Below are 16,822 nucleotides of genomic sequence, written 5' to 3'. Positions count from 1 at the left end.
CAATGGGTGGGTTACACAATTTAGTTACAGAATCTTATGTTTTGGGGAAGCTGTGTCATTGTGTTTGCACATGTTATTCCATTTTTTATTTTCAGCATAAGAAAACTAGAAATACTGCCTTGTTGTTGTATGCATCCTCCAACCAGTCAATTTGCAGTTTATATCCATATCTGTCCAGACTCATATGGTATGGAGTGAAGACTTTGAAGCTATGCTTGTATGTGTTCACATGCTTGGCCAATAAATCTGATTCTGATAGAAGAAAAAGTTGTAACCAATAACAGTAGACGACGCTTCAAGTATGGGTGTTGCTGTGACAGAGCTTCAAATTCTAAAACGTGAATGATTCACACACATCTACAACCTGACAGCATCGAAGATCTATACAGTCAGCACAGTTTCAAGATGGACACCCATGATTAGTGTCACTACTTCAGTATTTGTTCAAATGGGACATATGGTCCCAATCTGTGAATATTTTCATAATTTGATTATGAAAGAATTCTGTGAAATCCCGAAGACATTTGACCCTGTGCCTCAAAAATCAAATCAGTGCATCATTGAGTCTAAGTTAACGTCTGTGCCAAATTTGAGGAAATTCCCTCCAGGCATTCCTAAGATATTGCATTCACAAAAAAGCGACAGACAACTTGAAAACATAATGCCTCTGGCCACAGCTGTTGCCAGTGTGCATGCATAAAAAGGAAGGGATAGTACTGATTATGTGTGAGGGAAAAAGGACCAAAAAAAGAGGAGAAAAGAGAAGGTGAATAGTTCAGATTTAAGTAGAGGTTTGAAGAACAAGAGAGCAATGGTGGAGAATGGTAAAGGAGGGAAAGGAGGTGTAAAATGTTGTTTAAATGTTGGAAAATGATTGCAGACATTTTGCCTGCTGTACGGTGGAATGGAGTCTTTGGGCACATTAACACCATGTCATTCAAAGGCTTTTCATATCAAAGCCATTTGAAATTAAGCATTTTACGTGAGTTGTTGTCTCCTTGAAAGAATGGCAGGCTTCCACAATGCACATTTGGATTTTGAAGTGACAAGACTGAACGTAACTACAACTCAGAGCAGCAGTTATCAGCTGACCAATCAAAGTGTCATTTACGTTAAAGTAAATACTCATTGCTTTACTTTGCATAATCATTGTGTGGGTATAAGCTTGCCATTGGCTGGCATTCTCCTCCCCTTTCGCTTTCTGTTTGTTACTGTTTTCGACCTACATGCTGAAAATGGCAGTTTTGACAACGATTCAAATCATGTAATAAGGCAGGCGAGCTTGATTCTTTTTGGTCTTTTGTGGAATTTAGCCATTTTAATGCCAGGGTTCGCCTTCCTTCATGCAAAAGTTACACCAAATTATTCCCCCCTGCTCTGAGTTAAAGTTTCAACAATAAAATGTACGCAGGCTTCATACTACTTCGTACAGTTTGCACTCTGCATACTTTATGAAGTATGTTTCGAACCTCTTACGTCTGTTTGTTATTACAGTTATGCTTTACTCAACTCAAGTTTCTAATTTAAGACCAATCATTTCTTGAGCTTGAGAAAGTCTCGACCTCTCCATCTGCATCTTATGCAAATAGCTCTTAATTAACTTGTTCCAGTTCTCGGTGAAGTGTGATATGCAAGCTTGTGATCTAACTATGTAAATGTTTTGGTGGTTGAAAAAGCAATGGAAGATACCTAATTATGCTTCAAATGCTTCCTAGAACTTTGCTGCATATACATTTATTGTATCATCAACAGGAAAATAATGGAGAATGAAATCATTTTACACAGAATTAAATAACAAGAGTAATCAGTTGTGTCGTGTTCATATGGACAATTTATATTGGTAAAGTGATTAAGCAAACATCTAATTATCATGCCTCATGCCGCATGATTTTTGTGAGGACAAGAAGGCAGTTCCTGTATGAATCATATATTTCAATATGTATATTGAAATTCAGTCAATGCTCCTTATCATCGTATGCTATGACCATTTGAACTTACAGAATGAATGGCCACATTAAGTTTCCTGTTAGCCTAGTTAAACATAACACGTCATATGTGATTATACTTTTACTAAACTAATGATATATAATGAGTCCATATTAGCAACATATAATTTAGTTATAGGTGCTTTAATTTAAGCAATTCCTTCATTGTCTAGTTCTACCTGCTCACAAAGCCTTATAAAATATGATTTATTTATATGTACGCATCCATTGGTTATGTAAACATGCTTTGAACATACTGAAATATTTTACTAAGACTAAAGGTTTGTAGGCATTTTGTTCATTGGGTTCTTACAGTAAAAATATGGTGCAGCATATAATTATTCAACACTTGTGTTCCTATAGATGACTCTTATTACAAAGTATGGAGCTATTGTTGCTGTGGTGTTGGTATTTACATCATTTGAATTGCGAGGCAAACAATAGTTTATCAAGTGATTCACATTGGGCAGAACAGGTGTGTGAGTCAAGAACCAAGGTGATGTCTCAGAGTTGGGGGAGGCAGGTGCACCAGCTGCGCTAAAGGGTGAGAAGGAGCCCACATCTGGTGGATGTGTCACTAATAGTTAGGTAATAATGCCACAGGCTGAAACAAGCAATTACTTTGTCTGGTTCCTGCAGGTTACGCAGCCTTGTTGTTTATATGGGACTTTTAATTGCAAATTAAAGTTTAAATGAGGCCAATTCAACACAGAAATCATATAAAAACATGCATGAATGTTTCAAATTTTTCCCCTAAGAACAGTGTAACAAGAAACCTCAACATTTCTGTAAGTCGGCAACAACACCATGATAGAAGTTCCTCAAAGGAACTTATTCCCTTTAATTATAAATTGTCAGTAAAGGCTTGGTAATTTGACAGTGTTCCCACTACTTCCTACTTGACTACATTATTAGCAGAGTGAAAGGATTGGAAATGAGGAAAGACTGAAACTGAGCTTCTAACAAATACTGTCCATCTCCATCGCCCACCCATCTGTCTTTCTGTCTTTGTCTTTCCTTCAAGGCGCATGTGTCCTTAGTACTGCCAGGAAAAATCTGCCACAGAGGCTACTCACTATAGAGCTTCAGGCGGGTGAGACAGAGAGAGTGAGAGAAAAAGGGAGACAGAGCGACGGAGAGAGAATAGGAGGACAAGGAGTGACAGAATGTGACAAAAAAAAAACTACAAATAACCTGGTATCAGAAACTATAGACCTCATTTTCTAAAGACTTGTGTGCATGTGTGGTTTTTGTATGTTTTTTGTATGAACCTGTCCTTCCAGGTGGATTCTTAAATTATGTCTGATTCATTAGGAAATATTTCAATCTCTGCATTGTGCATCACAGTTAAGAGAGTGGGCGTGCATGTATACAGTATGTATGTGTATGTAAAGTACTGCTGACCTGAGATATACTGATGGCACAATAGAGGCCTCCATTAGTGGCCAGTGGTATTTCTGACATGCATTTATACTGTACAAATTACTGTACAGTTGCAATCAAATTTAATTAGACCTGCTGAGTATGGTATTCAAAAGTTTACACAAATGTTTTCTGATGATCTAACCTAACCTAACCCTAACCCCAGCCTATAGTTTAAAAGCACCACAGACCCTTAATAACACTGAGCCCTCTGGGTTCTCACAACCTCACACTCTAAGGCCCGGGACACACTGCCTGCGTGCGGCTCGGTTGCGTGTGTGTTTCCATACCGGCTGCGTGTCAGCAGTGGTGCCACAGCTCCAGGTTCTATCACTGAATCAACTAGTTTCTCTTTGATAATGGCCATCAGTATTGATTTGTTGCGGTCCGACAAGTGATCTTAGACTGTTTTTTTTCCCCTATGATCATATAGTGCACGTGATCACAGATCATTTCCCTGTACATTTTTGCTGGAAACCGCACACGTGAAAAATAGCCAGGGGGTCCATTATGTAAATGATGCACTGCACCAGCGAGGCTGAGATACGTGTCTAACGCAGGCAGAGTAGCTCCTTTAATCTGTTAACAGGCACACCAAAATGAAAACACGCCACACAGCAACAGGTAACGCACACGCCACACATCCAGTGGGTCCCGGGCCTAACAGACTGCCACATGGTCCATAAATTCAGGCTCGATGGCTAAAGTTAACAGGTCTGCTCAGACGACCACAAATATGGAAATTAGTCAACTTTTGAGTTACCCGCACTCACATGGAATACACTTTCACAGACTAGTCTATGAACTGAACACAGAAAGACCAAACGTCTGTCAGCCCTCGACTAAACTCCTGGTAAAACAGAAAACCGATAAACCCACTATAACTATAGAAGTAACAGAGGGATACAGGGATAACTAACTGAAAACAAAATGTGAATTTTATTTGAATGCCTTTATGTGTAACTGTCTAACACTAATAATTATAATAGGGAGACAATATGATCTATTATACAATATTCTCTATGCTACGTAATAACATTTTACTGTTTCTTTTTTGGGGTTAAGGGTTCAACTATTATAAATAGCAGTTGAGATAAAAAAAGGGCTCTAATTTTAACCACTGAACTGAGTTATTTATTGTGAGACTATATCAATTGATTTTTAGCTAAATTCAGAAATGGAGAAATATATGTTTTGCTTTATACAACTGTTTCCTAGTTTCCTCTGCTGTATTAACATGTACAGACTGAAAAGAGTGCAGTATTATAGAATAATTCTAAAAATAAGCAAAAACATGGTCATGCAGTTAGGGATTATTGAAACCAATGCAGAAAAAAGACATCAGGATAATCTCTCTCGATATGAGGTTAACGTAGACATAATCTACGTTTGTCACAGATGAATCAATTACACAACAAAGGAATCTACCTCAGTTTTCCCAGTCTCTATTTTCTTAAAGTAACTCTGTATCTCATTTATGCAAACTGGAGAATTTCTTTGTCTCTGATAACATTTGTATTCATATGTCTTAAGGAGTTACTTTTCCTGCAGCAAAATAAGTTTAATTTAAAACTAGTGGGTGTAAAGACTGTGGGTTGTTCTGTGGTCAGGTAGTTGTAAAAATCACATTATGTGGTATAATACCAAAGGAAAGGTTTTCAGAGATGTACACTGCCTTGCCCATTCCCTCAGGCCAGTCTGAAAAAAATACCTGCACTGAATACAGAATTTTTCCAGGCAACAGATATGGGCTCATTGTCATTGTCGACTCATGCACGCTATTGATTTTTATGGGAAGCAAAGAAACAAGAAAATTATAAGAATTACTTTTGTATAAGGCTGTGAAGATTTAAAAGAAAAAATATTCATGCCTCACTGAGTTCCTCAATTACACAACCTCCACATTGATACAGCTATTACTCTTTTATGCAACCTGTTCACAAAAGAAAACATACTTTTCAAGAAGTAAATAATTACAACAGTTATAAATTAAAAAGTATGCAATTTTGTGCTTACAAATCACAGTACAGTGCCACACACACATACACATTCTCACGCAGATTCATCTAAGATTTTGGATTAAGTGTGAGCATTTGAGAAAACCATTTGACTGCCTAGGGGTTCAAAGATGACTGTAGATAGTGAGTGCATGCATATGTACGTGTGTCATTGTGTTTATGTGTTCATGCATTGTGCGTTTGGCTGAGGGTTGTGCACAGTTTACAGCCTATGTCTGCTTGTGTTTAGTGTCTACAGAGTGTGTGTGTGTGTGTGTGTGTGTGTGTGTGTGTGTGTGTGTGTGTGTGTGTGTGTGTGTGTGTGTGTGTGTGTGTGTGTGTGTGTGTGTGTGTGTGTGTGTGTGTGTGTGTGTGTGTGTGTGTGTGTGTGTGTGTGTGTGTGTGTGATTCAGCTCTGCTATGACTATACACCAGTAAAGTATTGGAAAATCAAAAAAAGAAGAACAAATGAAGTTCCCTTGGCTTGTTTTAACTGCAGATGTATGAAAATCAATATTGTTATTGACCGAGGAGAGAGGTAGTATTTGTTTGACTATTGATTACTTCCAGCCAACAGCTCATTTCTGCATTTTAGTCTACATGGCTCAAGAATCTGAGTCTGAAAACGTGACTAAGCAGTTAAAGGATTTTTATTTTCTCCAGAGATATGAATGAAGGTACACACAGACATAAACACTGTCATGGTTCTGTCATATGAAGAAATGAGTGGGCATACCAAAAAGGTGTCTGCAAAATGCAGGTTGAAGGGTAAAATATCTAATCTCTCATCTCCTGGGATACACGAGAAGTGTTCTGCCCAGATTCACATGCAGGTTATCTATCCGAACAGACCCTGCCACAGGCTTGTGGCTATGGCCACAGTCCTCGTAGATTACTTTAACACGTACTCATACTAAAACAACAGAATAGGTCTATTTCCACCGACTCCCAAAATGATAAACTTTTGCAGTGCCTTCTGTAGGACCAAGACATTTTAATATCTAAACAACTAAATAGCTCATTTGCAAAACAATGATATACATTATATGCCTATTAGAGAGTACCAGCGACAGGCATGTCGAGTTTTACAAGGTTTTGTTCAGCTCAGGCCCAAAGTTGAAAATGGCCTGGTTCACCCCAAAGGATGAACAAAGCAACTCACTTTTCTTTCCTCTTTTTTATTTCCAATTCATTTTGCTTTAATAGGGTGGTAGTGGAGTCAGGAATTTGCTAGGTTGATAACCTTTAAGAAAAAAACAAAACAAAGGAAAATATACTGTAAATGGCAATACAGTACTTACAAACAAAATATTTGCCCTTTACATTTTCTCATTCATCCATTTCTTTTAAGTTGAAGAATTACATTTCATTTAATTTGATTTATTTAAGATAGAAAAGCAGCAATAATGTGCTTTAAACTATATACACATCATTTCTCACAGAGGTAGGCCAATTTAAACAGAGCTTACAAAGTACATCCATATGATTAAAATCAAGCAAGCTACACAAGTAAATTAACTTAAACGTTAAATTAATAACAACAGAACCATTCACTACTGTGGTTAGCATCAAACCTTTGTTGAATACCAGTAGTGTCTTTTCAGCTAAACCATGAGCTGGGCACTTCTATCCTCCCAGTCTGTTCCTTCCTTCTGTGTGTGTGTGTGTGTGTGTGTGTGTGTGTGTGTGTGTGTGTGTGTGTGTGTGTGTGTGTGTGTGTGTGTGTGTGTGTGTGTGTGTGTGTGTGTGTGTGTGTGTGTGTGTGTGTGTGTGTGTGTGTGTGTGTGTGTGTGTGTGTGTGTCCAAACAGGTGTTCCCAATCTACTTCATGTGCCAGCCCCTCAGCTGTGCACTGATTTAATGGCTCCACCAGAAACTGAGCTCCTGAGACTGAGGGTGAGAGTTCCATTTCGACCTTTTGTCATTCCTCCTGCCATCTGTGCTTTAACTCTACAAGCAGATCAGTTATGGCACCAAAACTACTTGGTTACCTTTTGGAAAAAAGAATCGTTTTGGGCGAAAACACAAAGGTTAGTTACCTAAGTTACGCTATGTATGTGATGGGAGTTACATTACGTACATGGCATTAGTTAAATACATTACGTAACTTAAAATCAGTCAATACTGACATTCATTTCCGCACGTGAAAGAAACTGCAATCTACTGAATGAAAGTCCTGTGTTTGATCCATCCAATCACCCCCAACCTTCTCCCTGCCTGGAGTTTGAATTTTTTTATTTACTATGTTGCCAGATTTCCTCTTTCCCTCCCATCATAATTACTCCAGCCACTACAGGTTTCAATAAATGTCAATATAGCTCGCATTAAACAGCTTGCACAGACAATCTATATGTATTTTAGGGAAGGACGATCTGATTAATTTGTAAGAGGAATGTTTAAATTATTGCTGCTGTACTAACTTTAGTTGTAAAGTCTTGTGTCATTACAAACCGCAGTGCAGTGTTTTAACATCCGATAAGCCTTCCGACTCATGTATTGACTGTATTACTCAAGGGTATTTTTAGTACTTTGGTTTAGGGTAGATTATTGTGGTTAGTTTAGGGCAAGGGTAAAGTTACATTGTTTTGGTTGTTTTCTACATCAAATCATCATCTGCTTCTGTACATAAAAGAAAAGCACAATACATTTTAAAACACTGCATTCTGGACACCTTTTGTGGCCAAGACATTGAAACAGTCGGTTTTTGTTGGACATGGCACAAACTAGAATGTAACCAGATGCTTCAGTAGTACACATCACCACATCCTCATCCAAGTAAACTGTGCCTAGGCGTACACACACATGCATATGCATACAAGCGCAGACACACACACACACACACACACACACACACACACACACACACACACACACACACACACACACACACACACACACACACACACACACACACACACACACACACACACACACACACACAGGGGGACTGGAGATACTGTCTCTGTGAAACTGCAGATGCAGAGTGGGTGACGGAGCTAAAATATTTATACCCAGATCTTAGCAGTCGGTACTGAGAGAGGGAGAGAACAAGGCAGAGATGGATAAAGAGTAGGAAAGAGGGAGAGCTTTAAAAAGAGAGACAGAGAGAGAGAAAAAAAGAGGGCGTTGGAACGTGTCAGTGTGTGTAAGAGGAAAAGCAGAGTGATAACAACAGAGAGAGAGAGAGAGAGAGAGAGAGAGAGAGAGAGAGAGAGAGAGAGAGAGAGAGAGAGAGAGAGAGAGAGAGAGAGAGAGAGAGAGAGAGATGAGTGTGCAGCACAGATGCCAAATGAATCTAGGGCAGTTCAGAAAAAACAAGGCATTATTCCAAAATCCACTTGGTACGTGTGTGCAAGTATGTGTGCGTAATTCTATTTCTATATTTGTGTGTGTGTGTGTGTGTGTGTGTGTGTGTGTGTGTGTGTGTGTGTGTGTGTGTGTGTGTGTGTGTGTGTGTGTGTGTGTGTGTGTGTGTGTGTGTGTGTGTGTGTGTGTGTGATAAGCAGAAAAATATGTTAAGCATCCATCCAATGTGAAAAAAAAAAACTTGCCAGGGGTTAAAATTTAAGTAGAAATAACACAACTTTCTTTGCAGCTCAATCTTTGTGCTTTTTATTCATTATCACCCGCTAACAATTATAGTGCTCCCTGCATCACTCCCACGCTTTTTCAGCCTCTTCTGTCTCCCTCTCTCTCTCTCTCTCTCTCTCTCTCTCTCTCTCTCTCTCTCTCTCTCTCTCTCTCTCTCTCTCTCTCTCTCTCTCTCACATACACACACAAACACACACACACACACACACACATGGTGAGATTTTTTTTTTTCTTCTTCATCAAACTCGAATGCTGAGCGATTCGGAATATATGTGAACATGGGTGTGGGTTAATATGGGTAGGGGGTTGGCACAAACCAAAGATGATGGCAGATGGTGTCCTTACTTAACACTCATACAGTACACACACTAAACAGACACATCCTCGTACATAGAAAGATGACCACGGATATAACATGCATGGTTCATCATATACTGTACATGCATCCACACATGCAGGTTTCTGCAAAAGATTCATTGACTCCACCAAACCATCAGTCACTCAGTTCTGCACACATGTATTTACATTTTTCTTTCTATCAAGGTCTGTCCAAACGTGGTGGATCATTTAGTTTTAAAGTATCAATTAAATTCTAAATCAATTCCAAATTAAATATGCTGCTGCTACTTTTATTTTTGCCTCTTTCATTTCACCATTCAGGAAGGTGTTGTACTCATTATCACCAATAATACATTTTTAATTGCTGTGGTGGCTTTAATTAATTCAAATAAAGATTTAAAAAAGCACATACTCCCATGCGTTTATATTTGCTTCATTTGCCTTTATTTCTGTCAGTTGGTGATTTTGATTACAATCTATTAGTTAAACAATGTCATGTTACAGTGCGATGAAAATATGAGTACGTCCTTTCTGTATTAGTGCATAGTTCACTGCAGTAAGAGCCTGAAAATAGCACTCCTGAGAGTAACAGCTGCATATTGTATGAGTCATGTCAAGCTCCTTCTTCCTCGGGAGATTATTAAATCCAGAATTCGCCCAAGTATTTGACTTCATTGAAGATCAAACTAGTTTAATTAATTACCCCTCATTTAGCAAGCACTTGACTGCTCTATATGATCACAGCCCAAAGTTACATGTACAGTACAAAATACTATATTTACTTGTTGCACATTATCTTATTTATAGGAAAAACGAAATATTATTAATTTACTTTACATTCATTTATTTTTGAATTTCTGAATTAATGGTAATTTGTATGGATTTAGAAACTTGATTATTCAATAAATGTATTTTTTTCACACCTGTAAGACTGCAATATATACAGGTTTGAAATGTTAGCGTTTGCCGTCTAGCTTGTGACCTGACCATTCCTAGCAGAATATGTTTGCACAGAGATATTAGGGACTGACGAGTAAATATAAATCCCAGAGTTAGAGCCAGCAGGTGGATGACAAGGTGATGGTGAGGCTGAGCCAGCAGCTCAAACTGGCACAGCAGAGGGAGAGATGAGAAGGTTTGCGGCTTAAATAGACCGCCAAGTTGGGAGAATAAGTTTGGTAGATGATGTGCAGATGTGCATGTCACATGTGTATGCAGCAGTGCAGCTCGAGCGGACTGCCTGATTTGAATTCTTTAAATAAATATAGATATTAGGAAAAGCGGGGTTCAAACATGTATCGCTAATGCGATGCATGTTCAGTATGTACATGTATTTCTGCGTGTGTAAATGTAGAAGTTTATTTATTGTACAGTCACACTGTGGATATTCACACATGTGATGCATGTCTTTCTGTGCTGAGGGGAGACACGGTTGTCCATACACACACATCAAAGCACTCACATGCATGTTGCCTGCGTTTGTCACCGCAAGACCACCAACAGCTTCCCTCAGACAGACACGCATCGATGCATCCTCCTCTTTCCAGTCAACAGCTATTCCCCGTCAAAAACGTTTTGTCAGTGTCAGGTCACATTGCACCACTTTGTCACTCCAATTACAGTCATGAAGCCCTAAGTTGTGAATCTATTTACGTGAGAGAGGAAATACAGTATCATTTGATGAGCGGGCGTGAAATGAAGACTGCTGTAGGCTTACTGAACACTGGAATTTGGATTCTATGCTTTGCCTAAAAGTGGTTATCAATCCCCACATTGTATGAGGCCCACTTTATTTTCCATGGAGCTACATGTATCTATGTAAGTGATTAAGAAAAAGGAAAGCTTTTGCAACCAGCTGATTCAGCTGAAATGAAAGAAGCTTTGTTTTTAAAGTCGGACTGAAGCCGGATTCAGGTAGCACATGTTGGGTATCAAGCACTCTGCAGCACAGCTGAAAATACTTGGTGACAATGATATCTGCAGATTTTCTGAACCATTTCTCCCTATGTATTTTACGGTGAGCTTGACAGGTTTGAGACATGCTCGTACCTACCTACGTGATTGCCTGTTATTCAGATGGTAATGTGGTAGTGAAGAGCTGCTTTACTAACTTCTCATTACTTCCTCTTACTTTTTCTTTTACAGTATTTAATGTCTCATATACTGTAACATTCTTGCTTCCCTTCTTGACCCTTCTATACATACAGTATATTCCCTCCCTGAGTTGCCCTACTTGTCAACCCCCCTGTCTGTTTAAGCTCTCTACTCCTTTCATGTCTCTTCAACACATTGATAGCAGAATGGAGGTGTCCCCCTATCAACACATCCACGCCCCGCGGAACAACAGCTAATGAAACTGTGTCTAGTTTTCTCAAATCTGTTATTGGGGTTGCATTTCTGAAACCCTGTCAGCGAATCTCTGTCTACCATGCCTCTTAGACTCTTGCCCAAGGGGATCTCCCACAGGTTCCTGGCAGTGAAGTAGTGACGGTTGTTGTGAAACATGACTGTCATATTGATTGCACGGAGCACTGCAACAGCTGATAGGCTGAAAAGAGAGCACAGTTTGCTATGGCCAAGAATGTGATGTGGAGGAGTGAGCAAGCGTGAATGTCTCCCAAGGGTTATCCCTCTCAAGATCTTTGCATAATCCTTTCTGATGGATACAGAAATCGATTCAGAGGGAGTGGCTGGGAAACAGAGGCCAGGAGAGGTGGAGCTCGTAGGGGCCACAGGTCTTTGCCAATGGATTGCCAATAATTGTGGGCAAACGGGCTGAGCGTCCTAATTGCCACTTCGGATCCAAACATTATGAGCACAGAGTGTAAAGCAACCCGATAAATCAAAATCAAGGGAGGCATACTACTAAAATGTGCATGTTTTTCATGCAAAATTTAACTGAGCTTTATATTTTCAGTGTGGCAGACGTATGTAAGCCTAATCAACTGTCTTCAGGTATAAAGTATGTGGATGAAAAAGTGAAGGAAGAGAATAAAACACAAGGTCAAATAAAGTCTCAATTATAAGGCTAGCTAAAAGTCCAATCAGCATTTTCATGACCGTAGTAAATTGCATATATATATCTGCATAGTTATTAGTCCTATTTTACTTCAATTTTCCAACACTAGTAGCATAGACATTTTTTACAGCATCTGTGATATTTATAACTAATACGTTTCCTTTATGTTTAGTCTCAAACAACCTGTGAATGGGAATTTTCAATCCTGTGTTTTATATTTTGCTGGTAGAGCAACACTTCTGTTAACATTTGGATTACAAGTTGTGCGTCTAAAGTTGCATTTGTATCTACTACGTGGAGTTGCTAAAGGAAACAACTAAACAAAGTCAGTTGCTAATAGTGAGACACGGTAGCATGCAATGTGTGGACAGTCAGTGAAGCAGTCACTGTTCCAGCCATCATTTTTACAATTCCTTGACAACACTATTGAATTTTGAACGTGTTTTTTATGAACTCCACATTTTTCATCAGGTATACGCTGTCAAAGAGCAGTTATGGGTATTTAAACTCTATGTGTATGTAGCCGGGTGAAGTAGGGGCAGGAAGGTTTTTGGTACTGTCCCTGATCACCTCGTAATTGGGTTTGTTAACTGTTTTGAGACATCGTGTTAAGTTGTATGCGTCTGCCTCGTTTAGAGGGGAGACGAAAGCTAAATTCCGGGTGTGTTTGTCCTGGCACGCAGGCCGCGCACTTTTTTTTTTTTCTTTGAAAATGTTTGTGTTCCTGCAGAAGTTAATGCTATCTACATATCTCAGAGAGTTGAACAGCACGAGACAGATGCGGGTGTTCTCTGTTTCTGCTTGAAAGGAGGAAGCCACTACTGCTGTTTTCTATGTTGTTCCCTTAAAGTAGTGTCGTTTCCACTTGTCATTCCTGTTATATTGTAGTTGTAACAGGTTGAAAACGCTAGTACAGTAAAGTTTTTTTTTTATTATGAAACAGACACCCCTCTTATTTTTTTGGAGATACCACTGTGAAGAACTACGCTAACCGAGTGGACTAGAACGCATCGTGGACTCACCAGGTCAGTCGATGGTGCTTTCGCGTTTCTTTGGATCAGACTGAGAGACCGTAGTTTCCCCTTCAAGCCCAAAATGGCGCTGGCTCGATGAAGACGTTACCTCATCGTATGTCTCTTCATTGATCCACAGGTACCTTCAAATATGTTTACAACTCTTTAGTTTACTGTCACATAAAGGTGAATAATTCAGGAACTACTTTGCTGTGTTTTGATGATGACTGTGGCAGATATGCGATGTTTGAGTATATGAGTTTCACCATAAAACAACACGTTTTATTTATTTGTCTAATGACTGATATTTTATTTGCACTTTTCTGTATTTTCCTATTGTTTTGAATACCAATGTAAGAGTGTAGGACAGGAACATATTTTGACATAGAGTCAGAATAAAATAGCGCTGGCTCACTGTTCTCCATGAGTGCAGTTGGGGGAAATAAAAGACCCACATAAAATATATAAATGTATTTTGGTGTCTGGTCTCATTATTTGAACCATGCCACATATATTTGTGTTAAAAAAAAAAAAACATTTAAACTGTCACCGACTGTAGCAGCATTACGTCACTGTATGCAAGCACCTCAGAACCATCTTCCCTTTGACCTGGATCCAAGTCTAAGATGAATTAAATAGGTCACTCTAGCCCCAAGTGTCTTGGTCTCAGTGCAGTGAGGTCAAGCGTATATAATAGCACTAATGGCTCGTGTCATTAACTTTTCAATAACTTCTGAAGCTCCCACCAATCTGGCTGCAATCCTGATCCGTCATTGTTGTTATTTTTGTTTTCTTATTTTCTTATTTTATGCACAGTGACTTCCACAGCATCAGTTGGAATTGTTTTCACACAAGAGCAAGTACGCAGGAGGAAAATTGGCCGTCAGGTTTCTACCAGTGTGACATCCATCACCTCTTGAGATCAACCCCAACAGACAGCGCTATGGATTCCCTGAATTACAGCTAACGTAGCTCAATAGTATTCTGATGAAGTGAAGATTACATGGCAACAAAGCAGCGGGTTTGGTTGGTAGGTGGTCATTATTTAGGTCTCCCAGACCTGCCTCCCCTACTGATTTTCCTTCCTTATTTCCTGCCACACCACTGATCTGTGATTGCAATTGATTGGAGACTGCTTATCATTCCTACTGGGGCAACAGCAGGAATCATGGGACAAATGAATGCAGCAGGTGGAGAGAGGATGACGCAATATGGGGAAACCAAATGGGTGTAATGAAAGAGGGAAATAATGTAAGACATATAGTTGGACATGTATTTCTCCCGAATTCAAGTGGGTGTGGCCAATGATTGATGGGACAAGGCCAGACCCAGCACTAGGAGAGGGTTTCCTTGTTGACTGCAGTGAAAGCTAATTTACCACGTGGTATAAGAGGGAATCCGCCTACTTGGCAAACTGATATACCCCTGGCATTTTAAGGAGAACCTGAGGTGCTACTTAAGTATTGACCACACTCAGACTAAATCAACAGTGCCTCTGAACTCATGGACTTGCAAAAACACAAGAAACACTCCATCTATAGGGTTTCTTGTTTTGTCTCCTCTATCCTGTTATTATTCTCGACTAAGTGGCAAAAGAGCTGCCTTCCAGTATTGTGACTTGATATTACGCATGCGGATCATGTTTAAGTACACGCTTATCATATCTTTGAACCAACATGTGGTGCCCACCAAATCCTGTTTTGCGCCTAGTCAGCACAATTCGCTGTCCATGGTGCTGAAGCACTGCACTCTGTCCACCGCCCCATTTAAAGACACAAATACTGCATGTGTTAATTGACGCATAGGGCTTTCACGGTCTACAGACACCGACCAATGTGATATATCATTTTAAAATGCTGTTCACAGCTGCTACGCGTTATCTCCAGCCTGGCAGTCCAAAATGTGTGGGCGAAGAAATCTGTGTGGTCCATCGGTCAGTAGTCGGACACTGTTGCTGCCGGCAGGAGATCTCTCTCCCTCCCTCTCTCTCTCGCTCGATCCCTCTCTCTGTGTCTCTCTCTCTCTCTCTCTCTCTCTCTCTCTCTCTCTCTCTCTCTCCCTCCCTCTCTCTCTCTCTCTCTCTCTCTCAGTAACTCAAGCACGCACTAGCACAGGGCAGCTTACACCAAAGCCCTCATTGCAGGTAAAGTGTGGCGGCTGTCATGAGACGGAGTAGTCAACACTGTTGGAAAGCTGGGCCATTTACCCTAAAAAAAATAAAAATAAATAAATAAATAAATAAAAACACACACACACAAGCCAGAACACACGCGCGCGCGCGCGCGCGGGCGCGCATGCATCACCAGTTTTATCCCCTGCGTGATTCCGCTCTTGATACTAAATCCCTTCTCGGCACATCTGTCCATGGCGCGTACTCTGCCCGGCCATCCTATCTCCGCAGAATCCATCGTGAACACCAGCCTGGCTTCATGTGACACTTTAAATCTACGGCCACAGATTTGAATCACTTCTGTTCAGCGTGTAAACCCAGACGTGCAGTAGCGCGGTGTGGTATTGCAGCAACAACTGTAGCAAAACGAGGAAAATGTGATACCCGGTGACAGAATCGAATTCCGTGCACGTACAATACTATTAAAGTCTGCTCGGAATTCGCAGATAAACCAAATCGCACGGAGAAAACACGCTTTCAAGCCCTCGTAAAATCAACCATATGGGGGTTCAGTTGCACCAAGAGGACTCAGCCTATTGCGCTGGAGTCGGTAGTGCAGGTGCGTTCTGGCTCTGCCGTCGCTCGTATCCGTTGCATTGGTTGTATTTGATCACACCGAGGCTACACAGAATAACTTTTAAATGCTTTTTAAGATAAAAAAAAAAAAAAAAGAATAATTTGTACTGTACCTTCGCTTATTTCTCTTCCAAATAATGAGTCCGTTGGCTGGAGCAAAGAGGGAGATGGGTTTTTTTGTTGTTTTTTTTTTTTTTTTTTTTTCATCCAACGTCGCAGGCTCACCACCGCGGCGGGAGAGGATGACTGAGAGAGAGAGAGAGAGAGAGAGAGAGAGAGAGAGAGAGAGAGAGAGAGAGAGAGAGAGAGAAAGAGAGGGGGGCACAGGGGGTGAGAGAGAGCGAGAGAGGTGGAGGATGCATAGACCTCTGTGTAGAGTAATACAGTTGAACTGCAGTGGGCATCTGCCTCTACAGTTGGCTTATTTTTAAGTCAAGTGAATACCTGCAGATACACTGTCTACCTTTACTTACATTTGTTGAATGCTGTGGTGTTTTTTTTTTTTTTTTTTTTTATAGGGAATTGATATGATACTGAATAAATCATTAAGGCAACATGTCGAGCAGACTTAATGCCAGTCATACATGGGGTTGACAGAGACACACGCACTTCAGCGTAGGGCTGGACAATATATTGACATTATATCATGAGAATATTACCTTGGATTGTGGATACCACATAATGGTTTTCTTTTCCTGGTTTTTAAAGGC

General features: G+C 40.1%; 1 protein-coding gene across 2 annotated transcripts in view; it reads right to left on the bottom strand.

Moving 5' to 3' along the window:
• The window catches only part of LOC138634137 (protein phosphatase 1 regulatory subunit 29), a 68,402-nt gene extending 52,034 nt beyond the window's left edge, over window positions 1–16,368 (bottom strand). Inside the window, exons 1-2 of one of the 2 annotated variants that reach the window (XM_069720796.1) lie at window positions 16,226–16,368; window positions 13,376–13,509 (exon numbers count right to left, since the gene is read on the bottom strand). The gene's annotated coding sequence lies outside the window, so the exon portion shown is untranslated. The remainder of the gene's footprint in view (window positions 1–13,375; window positions 13,510–16,225) is intronic. The other variant, XM_069720795.1, reaches the window with a different exon arrangement.
• Between the last annotated feature and the right edge of the window lie 454 nt (window positions 16,369–16,822).

The sequence above is a fragment of the Brachyistius frenatus genome, unplaced genomic scaffold (genome assembly GCF_029030835.1).
Source record: "Brachyistius frenatus isolate BFR_SWC_R1_liver_20210118 unplaced genomic scaffold, ASM2903083v1 Contig_251, whole genome shotgun sequence".
NCBI classification, from domain to species: domain Eukaryota; kingdom Metazoa; phylum Chordata; class Actinopteri; family Embiotocidae; genus Brachyistius; species Brachyistius frenatus.
The sequence above is the reverse complement of the archived record's forward strand: the minus strand, read 5'-3'. Positions and strand labels throughout refer to the sequence as shown.